The 16965-nt window shown below is 37.9% G+C and overlaps 1 protein-coding gene across 50 annotated transcripts in view; it reads left to right on the top strand.

Annotated features, from left to right (window-relative positions):
- The window catches only part of NRCAM (neuronal cell adhesion molecule), a 305104-nt gene that overhangs the window by 58086 nt on the left and 230053 nt on the right, over window positions 1–16965 (top strand). The gene's annotated exons all lie outside the window — the stretch shown is intronic.

The raw sequence follows: 16965 nt of genomic DNA, 5'->3' as shown, positions 1-16965 counted from the left end.
TTCTTTGGCTGTTTTAAGGATCAAACAATATAACTTATATGAAAACACTTTGTAAATCTTGAGGTATTATTTGCATAAGTAAGAAAAACAATTTCTACTTTTCCTAAACATTTATAATCCTCAGAAATACTCTCATACCCACCAATATGTTTTTTCCCCATAGTTTCATTTATTTTCAGTTCAGTTCAGTAAATATTGCTAGGCTCTAAAGAAGCAAAGGTGATAAGTCCTTTTCTTCAAGGAATATCTGCCAAATGTAAGAGACAGCATATAAATAGATATGACCAACTTCTGTATGATAAAAGTATATTGAGGGTGCATTAAAGAATGGAAAAGGCAGCTAATGCAGTCTGGGGCCAGAGGGCTGTGTGTAAAAGCAGGCTTCGTAGAGGAGGTGTCCCCTAAAATGGCTCTTGAAAGTGGTGGAATAGGAGTTAGGTAAAGAGCAGAGTGGGGTGGACAAGGGTATGGTGCAGGTAGGACCAGTGGGTTAGGGGTGTGAAATCCATGTGAGAAATTAAGAAGTTATGGCATGTGTGTGAAAGGAAGGTGAGCAGGAAGCACTGGAGCACTGAGGTGTTATCAGCTGGAAGTCATTGGCATTTTATGTGTATTACGCTGGAGGAAGTATAGAGAATGAACTAGAGCAATATTGAAGGAAGGAAAGACCCTTTTTGTAATTATATGGGGGAGAGCTAGGACAACTAGAATTTGGCTAGAAGCAGCATTGAATAGAGAAAGAAAGGGGAATTTGAAAGAGCTGGATTTGGCAGTTGATTGGGCATGGGAAGTAGGAAAATGTCAGGACTTGGGATTCTTGGATTTCTGACGTGGGTGACTGAGAACATGATGATACCAGAAGGGGAATTTAGGAGAGAAGCAGATTTATTTTTGGGAAGGGAAGGACTTTGAAGTATATAAGGGACATCTAGATAGAAATATCCATCAGACAGCTAAGTGCGGAGGTAAGGGGAAGATTCAGAACTAGAAACATTCACTTGGGAGTTATGGGCAATGGTTAAAAATATTTTTTTAATTATACATTTGATTTTGTATTTAGGCCTTCAATATTATTCATTTATTTACCACTTACCATATTCTCTATTTTCATTTTATTCTGACATTATCTGCTGTTTTTGTATCTGTAGTTTTTCTTCTTATTTTCTTGGCATAATAAATTATGATTTTTTTTCTAGAGACAAATATGGTGACCTTTCCAGTTTGATAAAATGAAATTCAAAGCAGTCTTTAACAAACAGTGTAAACCCTAAAGTCGAGGACAGTAACAAGCCAGTGCTATTCTCCATTTTAATTCAAAATAGCTACAGCAATTATTTAAGAAAGGAACTTTACTTTCTAAAATGTCATTCTTTTTCAGTGTCAATCATGAGTCCTTGTCAAATTCTCACTTTCATTGCTCTGTCCAGTGTTTCAGCTTTGCTTATGGGAGACTGAGAGGGTCTTTCTTGCATTCTTCAGTGGGATGGTGTTAGGGCCCCTCCCTTTGGGTCTTCTCAGCATCCACCCAGGACATGGTTGAGGCCTGTTATAACAGAGCCTGCACTGTTTGAGAGCAAGTTCACCCAAGTTAGACTGCTGAAATTCATTCTCACGGCCTTCTTTGAGGGAATGTCTGGGGTAAAAATTTCAAATTCAAATAATACTTACAATAGTACTATTTTGAGTGAATTTTATTTGATTACTGTGATCTTAATTAGCTTACTGATTTTTTTCCTTAATACCCATTGGAAAGCTACAGAATGCTCCATTTTTACTCTCTGTAGTTCACTACCATCTTTCCAGGAACTTTAAGATCCACAAATCTGTCGTTTTCATACACAAGAAAAATAATTTGAGGCAAAATTAAGTAACTTACTTAACACTAACAGCTGGAACCAAAGCCTTGGTCTCCTGAATCTCATTCTGTCTTTTCCACTTCATCATTTTTTTTTCTCTCATTCTAAATCTTTATTGAGCTGTGAAGTTATCTATATGTCTTAAAATAGGGAATTGAATTAAGTAAATCAGTTCACACCAATGACAGTTGCTTTGGTTAATCACTCTAGATGCAACAATCAGATTCTCTTTTAACACTTGAGGCTCTGATTAAGGCTTTATTATTTTTAAATTTTATAGTTTTTAATTTTTAACATGGATTTTGTTTTTGGCAGCCTTTATTTTTCTAGACTAGTTTTACCAGTGAAGTGAAAGATTAGTACAGAATCAAACCACCTGTGTTTAAATTCTAGTTAAAAAAGACATCAGTGACTTTAAAACCAACACTTTTAGGCACAGGATATTACCTTTTGTGTTCATTTTTAAATTCATACATAATGATTATACATATTTCATATACAAATTAGTTATATTTACAGGTGATATTTGATACATGCCTACACTGTGTAATGATTAAATCAGATTAATTGGGTATATCCACCACCTCAAACATTTATCATTTCTTTGTGTTGGGAACATTAGAAATCTTTCTTCTAGCTATTTTGAAATACACAATAAATCGTGGTTAACTACAGTCATCCAGAAAGCACAAGATATTTCTGATTTGGTCAATTACATTGCAATCTACTGTGAGTTTTATGTATAGAGGATGAATTCATGGAAACGCTGCGTTAGTATAATTTAGAAGATGGCACATGCATGCAAGTTGTAGGTGGTCTTGAAGACAGTGATTGTTCTCTGAAGTCCACAGAATGGTCAGTCTTTGCTGTGAAACCAGTGGGCTGTAAATTATCAGGGTGCGTGTACAAAACATGATTCACTCATCCCGAAAGCTGCCAGTAACAAAAGAAGTTTCTACTTATTTATGCACAGAACACAAAGAATATTTCTCCCTGTTTCAGTCTCTCTTTTTGCCTTTCTATTTTCTCTCTCTCTATGAATCTTTTTCTGTCTTACTCATATTTGCTGCATGATAGACACACACTAATATGATGTCTCCAAAACATGAGACCCTTGACAGTTTGTGGAACTGGCAGTGGAAGTAGCATGCTGAGGATAAGGGGTGAGTGCTGTGGGGAGACATTGGCATTTGCTAAATGTTTGCCCCGTGCATCACTTGGCTACATTGGGCAGAACAACAGTATGAGCAGGGATTAATAGATGTGGAAACTACTGCAGACTATGAACACAAGATGGTATGATGGCTGCGAAAGGGGAGGTCAGCTTTCACCACTGTTATCTGACTTGGTGGTGATCTTCTTCTGCACTCTCTTACCGTGGGTGAAGGACAGAATGCAACGGTATTAGGTGACTGCTTTCTGCTTGGATTCCAAAGTGAGTATTGTAAGTGTCATTGTGCAAACAAAGCAATGCATGCAATTTATGTTAGTTTTGGAGTTGCCACTTAGAAGTATTGAGAGTTTGGAATAGCACTGGAGACTGCCTTCCTTGTACCCTGTGGTTAGAGCACAGCATTCTGCAAGAGGAGGGTTGTATGGGAAAACGCCTGTTGGGAAGTGGAAGGCATGGGTGAGTTGCTGGGGTGACACTTTGAATGGGCAGTATTCCAACAGGCTCAGATCATATTTAACAGTAAAATGTGTTGCCATATGCCCTTTTATAATGTGGGGTTTTAAAAAGAAAGAGGAAAGGAAATGCTGAGCCACTAACTTTGGGTACAAATTCAATCCCATAATAGAGATTGTAGACTTTATATCAGCAATTTGTGGGCTGTTTTGGTGGAGGACAATGACAACAGATTTCTAATCAGATAATGTCCTGCTACATTTCAATTTTCACTCTCCACTGCCTTTTGTTGTCTGGGTACTTTTGAAATTATTCTTGATTCAGGTTTATTATTAACTTTTGAACCCCAGCTACTGAACTAATACCTTGCTATTCATGTGAAAATGAGAATGGTGACTAGAGAATTTGTTTTTGCCTTAGTTAATAAAATAGCACGACAGCATAATATGAATTAATGACTCTTCACATTTTCTCATAATATAAGCTGGATTCATTTTCCCTTGGGGATCTATTTCAAATTCATGCCCTAATAAAACCATTCTTGCCAGTTGTTGACTTTCTAGCTTTTTAAAAGCATCTCCATAATGGATAAGTAGATAACAATAAATAATAAATAATTTTGATCTTAAACTTTAAAAACATGTTTATTGTTCTTATTATATTAAAATGGAAAAATAAAACAACTTCCTCTTCACGATCAATAGTGTAAGTATTTGTGCTGTTTGTTTTAGGCAAGAACCATCCTAAGGCAATTATATCTTTTAATATATAAGAGCTATGAGGAAAGATTGAGGTGAAAAAAAGATTGAGGATGCAGAACTACTAACAGGGTTCTGTTCACCCAACATAACATAAACGTCCTTCATTTAGAGGACACGTACATTATCGACAGAACTATTCAAAAATCCCAATATCCACTTGGATAATAACTATCTGTTACCAGTATTCCAAATTATTGTCTCTCCTTTTCTGTTTCCTCTCCTTGCTGTCAGAGGTTTCATGTTTCATTTAGTGTCATCATATTCGTATGTATGTATCACAGAGAATGTAAATGAGAAAGACAGACAGAGACAAAGACCGAAAGAGGCAAAGAGAGAGACTAAGAGGAGAGAGAAATATTCCTCTTGTCCTACACATAAACCAAAGCAGTATTTGAAGTTCTTTTCTCCCCTCAGTCTGATTTCTTTGACTTATTTGGCCTTAAAATGATATAATCTGTAACTCAGAATCCATAAACAGGTTCACAGGGCCACATCCTGAGTTGGGGATCAGAACATACAGTCACTGTGGTGGACCTGTGATGTGCCACTCAGATCCCCTGCCCTTTCCTGACTGAAGCACTCTTTCTCCAGCTTCTTGGAGTGTTGACAGCTGATGGCTCACTTGGGTCCCTCCTTTTGGGGATTGTCCTCTGCCTTCAGCTAATCAGAGCTGCCTCACCCAAGATTATACTATTTGCCCCAGGCCCATGTGCATTCAATGAGTGGTCGATTTGGGGACACAAAGGCTCTTGACTCAGTTCAGGACAATGGGTTGGCTGAGGCTTTCATTGTGACAGCACCACAGCACCACGGCCCAACTTCTCCGACTCCCTTGTCCTGCTTTGCACACTCCCCTTGGGGTTGTGCTCAGGAGCCCTCACCAATAAAATTCCTGCCTGCAGATCTTCATCTCCGAGTCTGGTTCCAGAGAAACCTGAACTGCAGCAATCACTGTACGTGGGCCATGCAATGTAGCGTGTATGTGTATCAGGATGGGATTACCTGTCTTCATAGTACTGTTATAAGGTACTGGCCCTGGAATCACAATCAAGATCTGTGACAATGTAGCCCAGGCCCTTACTATAAAAAATCAGGGTAAAAATACCTACCTTTTAGAGTTCTTGCCAGGATTTAACAGCAGAGTATTCGGTACCTGGAACATAGGAAACATTCACTGCATCATGGCTATTATTATAATTACCAGTAATTACCTATAAGTAACCCATAAATAGTGCACCAGTTCTGACCAACTGGACAATACAGAGCGCACTTTAATGTCATTTTTATTACAACATTTGCTTTAGTAGAATATGGAGGTTAATAAAAGATGCATCACTTGCAATTTTAAATAATTCCTTACTGTTAGTCCCCATTAATAAGATATGTGGAGAAGTTGGACAGGATTCCAAAGGGAAACCAAAGTGATTAAAGGAATGAGGAGAAACTTCTCTGAGTAAAAGTTAAAGGAACTGGAATTGTTTAGGATAAGAAAATTGAGGCATAACTTACCTTATGTCATCAAATAAGTGGAAATCTTTCGTGAGGAGGATATTGGACATTTTTTGCCCATGTTCAGAGGATAGAACAAGAGGAAATGGACATTCATTAAAGAAGGAAGATAGTTAGATTTGTATCAGGAGAACTCCTCTGCTCTTGACAGTAAAACACTGGAAGAGGCTTGTAAAATATACACTTCTGAAAATCTTCAAAAAAGAAGAGAACATTCAGTCCTGAGTTACTGAGATGCTTCCCAGAGTATTTAAGAACTCTGAACTCTGTGATTTCAGAAATGATGCCTCCTAGAAATTCAAACACATATGTTTTGTTCTGCAAGTGAAAGAAAATAATTACTTTCATTTTCTCTATAACTTTCTCATAGTATCTTTGTGTGCAAACACACCTTGTGTGCTTTTCTGAACGTGTAACAACAAGTCTTCTTTCATTGAATAGGTGTCTTTATGTGTGTTTATAAATATGCTGGTTATTATTATCACAGTTTTCAGTCTTACTGTAGGCCATCTGTATATTCTATATGAAAATAAATTAATGCCTTCTATCTTGGGCCACTTATTTGTGCCCAATGTAATCTCTTTTGTGAATCAGATCTTGTGATGACATTGTTAAAATACTCACAAGTATTAGATCACTATGAAAGGCTTTGGAACAACAACAGGAAGTCTGCAACTTTGAAGAATAAATTATTTTCCAATCAATTAATTGCTTAGAGATAAGATTAAAGAATGGAAATGGGACTGGATTTTTAGACTAAATGCTCTTTTAAGACCTCAGTGTTGGAAGATAAAAGGAAGTGTCTAAGAAGTTTCTAAATTACTAATAAGTGTATTGGACTTTGCATTTTCTCCTTGGCATGTCTTGTCAAGTAGTAATCAGCAGAGTCAGAATGATGTAGATGAACGCTGGACTAGAAGCCAAAATGCCTGGCTCTAGAGCTATTGGAGCCATTGGGTGATCTATTCTTCCTTCATAAAACATGTCTGTGTAGTTTTCCTTTGCATTTCTAGTTCCTGCATCCTTATATACTTATCACATTACAGTGACCTTCTTTCAAAAGAAACCAAGCAGACCTCAGGGTTCCACTCCTGACAGCTTAGCCTAGGGGCCCCATCACACTCTGACCTAAAACAGCTCTGCTTACATATTCATATTCGTATTTATATTCATATTCTCTCTCCCTCTCCCTTCCTCTCTCTCCATAGATAGACAGGTGTTTTAAGATCTCACTTGATTAAATGGATCCACTGCTGTAAATATAAGTTGTAAAGGTGTACTTACTTATTCTCATGCCTTCCGTATTCTCTCCGATACATTCCATTTAAATACCCAGTTTCATTCCTTCTGTTTCTGCCAAGCTAAAAATTCTTCAAATGGCCCTCCATCCCATGAAGAATAAAATCTACAGTCCTTACCCTGGTATTCCAGGGCTCTCTCCTTTCTAATTATTGAACTAGTCTACTACATCAGTTGAGTTGGCCTCCATGTTCTAACCTGTAGGATTATTTCTGGGTATTAAATATAGTCCTTGACACTGTGTGCAGGATGACTAACTCATTGGAGATGCCACTGTGATTTTGCTCAGCGTCAGCCTTGCCTTTCTTCTAAGCTACCTAAACCTTTCTCATTTGAGCACACCTCAAAACGTATGCTTTTCTTCCACAAAGTCTTCCTTGATTAGCCCACATTTTGTGTCCCATCTCTGAAATTGTCTCATGTGGTTGGACGTTTATACCGGTCTCCCTTACATTTACCTGGTTAACAGTGGTGTTATTAGACTGTAGGTGTATTGAGTGTTATGATTGACTCCTGGAGTGCATCAGAGAGCAGTACAGCAGCAGTGATCTCTGCCCCTCTAAGGAAATACAAGGGTTTGAATCATCCCAGTGTGTACATTTTCTATGTAATGTAGGCATTAAGACAGGGAGGCAAATGCAAGATGGAAATAAATGTGATCTGTTCCTCATAATGCCTTAAATTGCAACACATTAGAGTACAAAGCACTTGCTTAAGATCAGATGATACAGATTTTGAGTTTAGTTTGCCTCTTACGTTGGGGTCCTTCAGAAAGTCATTTGTCTTTTATGATCTTTTTCATGATGGTGATCATACTATTCTTTGTTCTTCACATTTCATAAAGCACTTGGCATGTTGTTTAATTTCAGCTTCACGATAACCCATGAGATAACTAGGGCAAGCTAGTATCTGCCAAGCACAAAAACTGGGCTTAGGGGACAAACTTCCAAATTCTAGTGTGATGAACCGACAGTAGGCACTGCAACTCACCTTTACATGTTACTAAAAGTGTGGTCTATAAACCAGCAGTGTGGACATCACCCAGAGCTTGTTGGAAAAGCAAAGTTGCTTGCTGAATCAGAGCATGTGTTTTAACAGGAGGCTCAGGATTCATATGTATTAATACTTTACAGTGAGGAAAGTGCTGTAATACAAGGGCAGTTTAAGCGCCTGAGGTAAAAACATGAAAAGGTTTTTTATTTTTACTTCTATCACTGCCTTCAAATCTCCTCTGTCAAATCTCCTTTCCTTTGAAGAGGACTCTAACAGAACTGATGGATTTTTTAAGCTACTTTCAGGTTTTTAAAAGTTCAAATACAACCTTCAAATTCATATGGAACTAGGAGCTTTTCTTTCCCCCAACCCATCTTATGCCCTTCAACAATTCTTTACTTTTTTTTCTGCCAGTTCACCCGCAACCTGTTTTTTGTTTTTGGTTTTGTTTTTGTTTTTCTTTGACTGGATCAAAGAAAATCTCCTCTTTTTTTAATTGTAATTTTTAGGTTTTTTTAAACTTTTATTTTAGATTTGGGGGCACATGTGAAGGTTTGTTACATAGGTAAACACATGTCTTGGGGGTTTGTTGTACATATCATTTCATCACCGAGGTATTAAGCCCAGTACCCAATAGTTATCTTTTCTGCTTCCTCTTCCCACCCTCCCCGATCAAATGGACCCCAGTATCTGCTGTTTCCTTCTTTGTTTTCATAAGTTCTTATCATTTAGCTCCCGCTTATAAGAGCTGGAGACTCTTATCCTAACTTAGGAACAGAAAATCAAATACCGCATGTTCTCATCAACCTGTTCTTAAACCAAATGCACCACTTCAAAGTCCTGACTCTTAATGGTATGTTATCATGATGGTCATTTTTCAGAGTAGGAAGTTCAGTTATCCATCTCGGACTCCTTTGAAAGTCAGAAGAAAAAAACCAAGCACACATCCCCAACATAAAACCATGAAGAAATTCCAGTTTTTATTTCTTATATTTCCCCAGGTTCTTGGCTCAAGGACGATGTATAATTGTCTTCAGCATATACTGAAGTTAATGAAGTATGGGACTATACTTCATTAAAAAAAAACATTTTAAAAGCTCTTGTTCTTAATTTTTATTCAAATTTCTCAATCTTCTTTGGCTAGGAAGCCAAGAGTTAGATCTATTCACCATAAGCCAAATGACTGCCCTTGGATGTTCAAGATGGAACTCCATTGAAGTCTGCAGGGGTTGTGTTCATTAGAATTCCCAGGGGTTACCAAGCCCTCGTCATAAGTTATATCAAATTCCCTCATCCCTGAAATGGAAGTGTCATTCTGGCTCTCCTGCTGCCTTCTCCGTATCTTATTTGTTTTCACTTTAATGTTACAAGAAAAGACAGCTTTTGTCTTTATTTCTGGTTAGCAGTGTTAATGAATATTCATTAGCAGGTTCCCTTTCTAGCTACTGTTTTGTAATTTGTTATTTTTAAATGAAATCTGAAGTGAAAATAACTCCCAATTCTCACTTTAATATGTTTGGATTCTTAATCTTGATTTTGGAGGTCCTGAGCCAGACAGGAGTGACTTTAGAAGGCCGTTTGCCTAGGCAACATTCAGGGGTATGTGTATATGTGTGTGTGTGTGTGTGTGTGTGTGTGTGTGTGTGTGTGTGTGTGCGCGCGCGCGCTCGCGCGCACATGTGTGTGGTGTGACTCAGTGGCTGTGGATGGGACTACATTGGAACACACTTCCAGAGCCTCTGCAGGACACTGTGGTGGGCATTATAGCCACTGTGCCATTTTATCTTCACAACAGCACTGTGAGGCAAGTATAATTATATCCCTCTTACCAGTTGGGAACTGAAGCTTTGGGAAAGTTAGTGATTTCCTCCAATTTACAAACTAGTAAATGAAAGAAGAGGAGCAGGTGGTGAGAGAGGTCATTGAAATGTGAGTGTTCCACAGTGCTTTTCTGGTTGTTTGCCTAGAAATTGATAGTGGGTAATTTGGGGATAATTACTTTACAGAGTCAATATGGGGTGTTTTTGGTATATTAAGTTTTTAAGAAAATGATACTAAACTTGGGATGCTCCGAACGGAGCCTGCTGTTGCTGCCCTTGCTTAATCTGGAGGCTCAGTGCTAGTATTTAGATGCCAGGATCTCTCTACAGATTGCCCTGTTAGTTTAGGGTTTTCTTTTTTCTTTCTTTTTTCCTTTCTTAGAGATGGGGTCTCATTCTGTTGCCTAGGCTGGAGTGCAATGGTGCAATCATAGCTCACGGCAGCCTTGAACTCCTGGGCTTAAGCAGTCCCCCTGCCTCAGCCTTCCAAGTAGCTGGGACTACAGATGGGTGCCACTATGCCTGGCTAATTTAAAAAATTAATTTAGTTTAAAAAAATAGAGATGGGGTCTCACTTTGTTGCCCAGGCTGGTCTCAAACTCCTGAACTCAAGTGATCCTCCTGCTTCAGCCTCCCAAAGTGCTGGGATCAGAGGCATAAGCCACTGCACCCAGCCTCGTTAGTGTTTCCTTGACTGGATAATGCTACCAAACTCTACATTTATCTGTTTCTAAAGAGTTTTTTTCTACATTCAAAAAAAAATCTCTGTTCCTCTGGAAAGCAAAATCTCCCACGTCTGGAAAGCAAAACTGATGCAGATCTTCTGTGACTCTGTGGGTTTAGCACCACACAATTTGCAGTTACCATGCACCCCTTCACAGCCTCAGATGCTTTCCTGAATGTCAGCAGGAACCTCACACTCCCATTTAAGGACTGTTTGTCTAAACTTGCTAGTCAGGCAACTAATCTCTGCACTGTGAAGTCTGTTTATTGATTGTTGCATTACATTCCCTCTGTGTCTCTCCTTATTTAATGGGGTGGCTATAGACAGAGGAGCCCAGGGTACCTATCTGCCTTAGACAGGATGAGATTGCCCTAAAGTCACATAAAAAATGGTCAAGGCAGGCCAGGCGCAGTGACTCACGCCTGTAATCCCAGCATTTTGGGAGGCTGAGGCAGGCGGCTAACCTGAGGTTAGGAGTTTGAGACAAGCCTCACCAACATGGTGAAACCCCGTCTGTACTAAAAATACAAAAAATTAGCCTGGCATGGTGGTGGGTGCCTGTAATCTCAGCTACTTGTGAGCCTGAGGCAGGAGAATCACTTGAACATGGGAGGCGGAGGTTGAAGTGAGCCAAAATCGCACCATTGCAGTGCTGTCCAGCCTGGGGCACAAGAGTGAAACTCTGTCTCAAAAAAAAAAAAAAGAAAAGAAAAGAAAAGAAAAGAAAAGAAAAATGGTCAAAACCAATGGTAAGACCAGCTCAAAGCAACTCTTTACTAGCCCTTAACATTTTTTGTTGAAATTTAAGACACTATTTGCCTTTGGATACACAGTGAAGGCCCTTTTTGGATCACAGTAATACTCAAAATTGTCTTTCATCTCCCAGGCAAGATATAATTAGACTTCCTATGCAGTTTACCATGTGATTTAGGATATGCAATTAAATAAAAAAAGCTGTGGGCCAAAGTATTTTAAAATAGTATTATTTTCTTCCCTTGAGTTTAAAAGTAATACATATTCACTGCAGACAATTGGGAAAAATGAAGAAAAACGTGAAGAGAGTAAAAGTAACACAATCAAGTGATTATTAACTTTTTGATGTTATTTTTCATTACAATGACACATATATAGCTATATACGTATGTTTAATCTTCTTGCAAAATAGTTTGAATGGCATTAGTCCTTACGGTATTAGTGCCAAGCATTTTTCTCCTTTTCAGTTCTTTGTATTTTCTTTTATATATCTTTTAAAGATAGGGTCTCTCTGTGTTGCCCAAACTGGACTCAAACACCTGAGCTCAAGCATTCCTTCTGTCTTTACCTCCTGAGAACTTGGGACTACAGGCATGAGCCACCATGGCTGACTTCTTTTTATTTATGAAATGTGATATTATATACATACAAAAGAGAGGGAGAGTAACCCAGTACTCAGGAGCATTTATGATAGAGATAGGCAGCCTAGATTCTGGTCTTAGAACTACTATTTGCTAGCCCGCAACTTTGGGCAAGTTGCTTAATCTTTCTGTGCCTCAATTCCTCATATACAAAATGGGAATAAAATCATATATCATTTATAGAGTTTGTTAAAAGTAAATAGTAAAGAGTTATGATTATAACATTAATGTAAGGTTAAAAAGAATAAAAACAAGCACAAACAGACTCACTTCTCCATCCTGCCACCCTGTGAAGAAGGTGCCTTGCTTCCTTTCACCTTCCGCCATGATCCTAAGTTTCCTGAGGCCTTCCCAGCCATGCAGAACTAACCTTTTTGCCTTGAGAAAGTGTGTGCCTTATACCTGCTGCTTTTTCTTCTGGAGATATGTCTTCTCCCATTTGAGTGATTACACACAGAAGATGAGGAATTAAGCCAGGAAAAGGGCATGGTGGCTCATGCTTATAATCCCAGCACTTTTGGGTGGGGGGCCAAAGAGGGGGGATCAGTTGAAGGTAGGAGTTCAAGACTGGCCTGGGCAACAAAGTGAGACCCCCATCCCTGTAAAAAATGTAAAATATTAACCAGGAGCGGTGGTGCATACCTGTAGTCCCAGCTACTCTGGACCTGAGGTGGGAGGATTGCTTGAACTCTGGAATTTGAGGCTGCAGTGAGCCATGATCATGCCACTGTACTCTAGCCTGGATGACAGAGTGAGACCTTGTCACTAGAAAATAAAAATAAATAAATAAGCCACGAAGAAAAAATAGGAATGGCCTTCACCTTAAGCAGAAGAGATAGAAGAGGCTGAATTAAATGCAACCTTTTCAGTTGGACCCAGTGGCTCAAGCCTGTAATCCCAGCACTTTAGAAGGCCGAGGTCGGAGGATCACTTGAAGCCAGAAGTTTGAAAACAGCCTGGGCAAAAATTTGAGACCCTGTCTCCACAAAAAATAAAAAATAAAAATAAAATGGGCATTGTGGCACACACCTGTAGTTCTACCTACTTTGGAGGCTGAGGCAAGAAGATCGCTTGAACTCAGGAGTTCAAGGCTGATGTGAGCCATAATTGTGCCACTGCCCTCCAGTCTGGGTTACAGAGCAAGATTCTGTCTCAAAAAAAAAAAAAAAAAAAAAAAAAAGAAATAAAAAAAAAGCTGGTTTTCTTTTTCTGGTAATTGAGGGCTAGATTATTTGGACAGCCCTCTAAAAAAGCTAGGTAATATACAAAAATCAACATCTTAAAAGTATAAAAGCCCTGACAAGATAGTAGAGAATTACTAGGCCAGAGTTGAAAGGAAAATATTTACCAGTGAGGTGAATAGAGCAGAAGAAACTTTTTCTATCAGGGTTCTTGACAGTTGTCAATTTTTGAATTTTCACTTTGAATAATTCACAGAGCAAGTGGCATCATGATAGAAGTCAAAGCCTGGAGCCCCCAGAAATAGGAAATCCTTCCCTCAATAGGCTAGGACTCCAAAGTGCTACACTCTTTGGAAAAGGATGAACCAGATTTGGGACAGTCCTCACATAGGATTACAACCCAAGTCTGATTCCCTGGGTTGTTCGCAGAACCTCAAGCCTTGAACTAGGTTTAAGGCAATGCCATATTGTTGGTACTCCCAAGTACCTGATAGAAACAAACATATATCTTTGGAGAAAGATATGTGTTTATCCTTTATCCTTGATTCAAATTATTCTTGCAAATAATTTTTCAATGCAATGAGGAACACGTGGTCAAAGATGATCAAGCATGGGCATGGTGGCATGCATCTGTAGTGCTGGCTACTTAAGAGGTTGAGGCAGGAGGATCACTTGAGCCCGGGAAGCTGAGGCTGCAGTGAGCCATGATCATGTCACTGTACTCACCCTGGGCAACAGAGCAACATCCTGTCTCAACAAAAGATGACCAATCACACAAGAAAACTAGACCCCAAGAACAGGAAACAGTAGCTACATCAACAACAAAACCAGATCCTCAAAAATTTCAGATGTTGGAATTACCAGAAACAGACTATAAAATAACTGTAAAGTATGCTTACTATTTTTAAATAAATGAAAAATAAGCTTGATCAAATCTACAGAGAATAGGAAACCCAAAAAGGGACTTTTACGACTTGAAAAGAAACCAAATAAAACTTATAGAAATAGAAAAACAAATAACCGAAGTGTAAAACTCAATACTTCAGTAGTCACATGGTACAGCTAAAGGGCAAATAGTGACCCAGAAATTACGTCAAAATAAATTATCTATCATGTGGCACAGAGAGATAAAACAATAGAAAATAAAAAAGAGAAAATGAGATATAGAGAAGATAGAAGATGTTCTCATACAGTCACTTCTCATTATTGGCAAGAGTTATGTTCTGTAAAGCCACTGTGAATACTGGATTAGTGAATACTGAACCATTGTTCCTAGGAGAAATAAAAAGTTTCTGTGAGCATCTGTTCACAATTTTTCATTAATTAATCAATATATAACTTTGTTTTATGTGTGTTTTTGTTTAAAGGCACCTCACTTAACACATTCGTGGCCAGCAGCACCATAACTCATGCCTGAATGAAGCTTATTTAACACACGGATTTTCACAGCCTTCTTGCACCAAGAAACACTACACAGCACTTCAGTACTATGTTTGGGGGCCACTGTAAACAGAGAAATCACCAAGAAAAAGCATAAAAATGCAAAAAACAAAACCAGAGCCCTAAATAGATAGCAAAAAGGACATGTATTTACAGTATGAGAGATGAAGCAAGAAGACAGAGCATCACCTTGTTTGACCTCAGCTAGGAACATGTACATCAGGTGACTCAAATTTTTTTGCCACTCTGAGCATGTCAATGAATGACCATAAAAGATTAATTTGGAGGTTATAAATAGATTTTAGCAAGTAGGTGAATCTGCAAATATGCAATCTGCAAATAATGAGGATTGATTGTACTTCCAGTTCCAGAGAGAAAAAGAGGAAAGAAAGTTGGGGGAAAAGGTGACATTCAGGAGGATAATGACAGAATTTCTTAGAACCTATGAAGTACACCAATTGACAGATAAACTCTGTCATAGAAGTTAAGTCATAAAAAAAAACACATGTGTTTAAATTAGTCTCGTTAGTGTTTCAAATGGAGGAGAGGCAATTTTCAAAAAAGTAATGGCTGAGATTTTTCTATAATTGATGAAAGACTTGAATTCACTGATGTAGGAACCACAATATATATCAAGAAAGTTGAATAATAAGGAATATAAATTAGGATAAAACAGGATAAAATTCACCATTTTAAAATCTGTTTAAGTTCATCCATCAGTTGTGATAAATACATTCACATTGTCAGGCAACCAATCTTCAGAACTCTTCATTTGGCAGCACTGAAATGCTAGACCCATTAAACAAATCTCCTCTCCTCCAGCTCCTGTGGCCATTCTACTTTCTGCCTCTATAATTTTGACTACTCTAGGTACCTCACGTAAGTGAAATCATACAGTATTTGTCTTTTTGTGAGTGGCTTGTTTCACTTAGCAAAGTCAAGGCTTATCCGTGTTATAGCATGCACCAGAATTTTCTTCCTTGTAAAGTCAAACAATATTTCATTATACGTTCCTTTGTGAATTTTTATTACCACTCTTACTTTTTAACCATTTCAGTGATAGTAGTTTTACATTAATATCTGATAATTATATTATCTGTGGTTCTTGGGCATCTTGATCTCTTGTTTTACTGATTTTGCTTTGTGGTGGCTAGTTTTTCTAGGTGTTTGGGAATATTATTTATGTGGCTATAATAAATTGAACTTAATATTTGGGAATCCTGAGACCTATCTTAAGGAAGAGTTTATTTTGCTATCAGGAATCAGAGGCACTACCAGTCTGGAAACACATTAGCCTTTCAGCTTAATGTCAGGATTTCAGGTTCAGCTAGCTATACCTCAAAAGCATCCTCAGACTGTTAGCCACATTTACCCCTAAGGGGAGTCTGGCTTTCCTTGTTCAAGTATTTTTTTTCTCTCCTTTGTCTTTCTCCATTCTTTTATATAATCCTCCTTCAATTTTCTATTCTTTCTTCCTACTTTATCCTTCCTTTTTCTTCTTTCCTTCTCTTTATCCACCACAGTGCTTTTGTCTGGCTCTTTGAGATTTTCTCGTTGCCTTTGGATTTTTGAAATTTCACTGTAGTGTGTGTCTTGGAGTTTGTTTATGTGTGTGTGTGTTGAATCTTGCTTATTTGTTTAGTTTCCTGAGTCTGTGAATTTGTGTTTTTCATCTATTCTGAAAAATTCTTAGGCACTATTTCTTCATGTATCATTTCTCCCTCATCTTCACAGTTGTCTCTTTCTAGAGGTCCTGTTATAAATGTTAGTCCTTTATTTGTATCCTTTATGATTCTTAACATTTTTTAATGTATTTTTCTCTCTTTTTTGGTCTCTGTTCCAGTCCAGTAGTGGTTTCAACTTTGGTTTCTAGTTCTCTAATTAACTCTTTTTACCTGTGTCTTATTAGCTTGTTTACTTGTACAATACATTTTTTCATTTAAATCTTTTTTTTTTCAGGAAGTTCATTTTGGTTCTTTTTCAAATCGGCTTCATATTTCATAGTCTCATGCTCTTTGTTTATGTATTCAATTCCCTCTGTAATCTTTTAATAGCACACTTAATTTATATTTTGATTTTAGTATTCCAACATAGGAAGTCGTGACAGGTCTGTGCAGTGTATTCTGCTGGCTCTCTCTCATGATGTCTTACTTTTTCATGTAATTCAAATTTTTTAAAAATTGGGAAATTATATTTGTTGGGACTTTATCTGTATGAATTCTGTAAGGTCTGCTTTGAGGGCACATATCTTTGTAGAAGATTTATGTTTGTTTCTAAGGGAAACAATTGCTTTAAATTAATTTGTTGGCTTTGGATTTTCTTTGCAAGGTGGGGGGATGTCATACAGAGAGTGTGACCTTT

This window comes from Macaca fascicularis, chromosome 3 (assembly GCF_037993035.2).
Source record: "Macaca fascicularis isolate 582-1 chromosome 3, T2T-MFA8v1.1".
In the NCBI taxonomy this organism is placed as follows: Eukaryota; Metazoa; Chordata; class Mammalia; order Primates; family Cercopithecidae; genus Macaca; species Macaca fascicularis.
The sequence above is the reverse complement of the archived record's forward strand: the minus strand, read 5'-3'. Positions and strand labels throughout refer to the sequence as shown.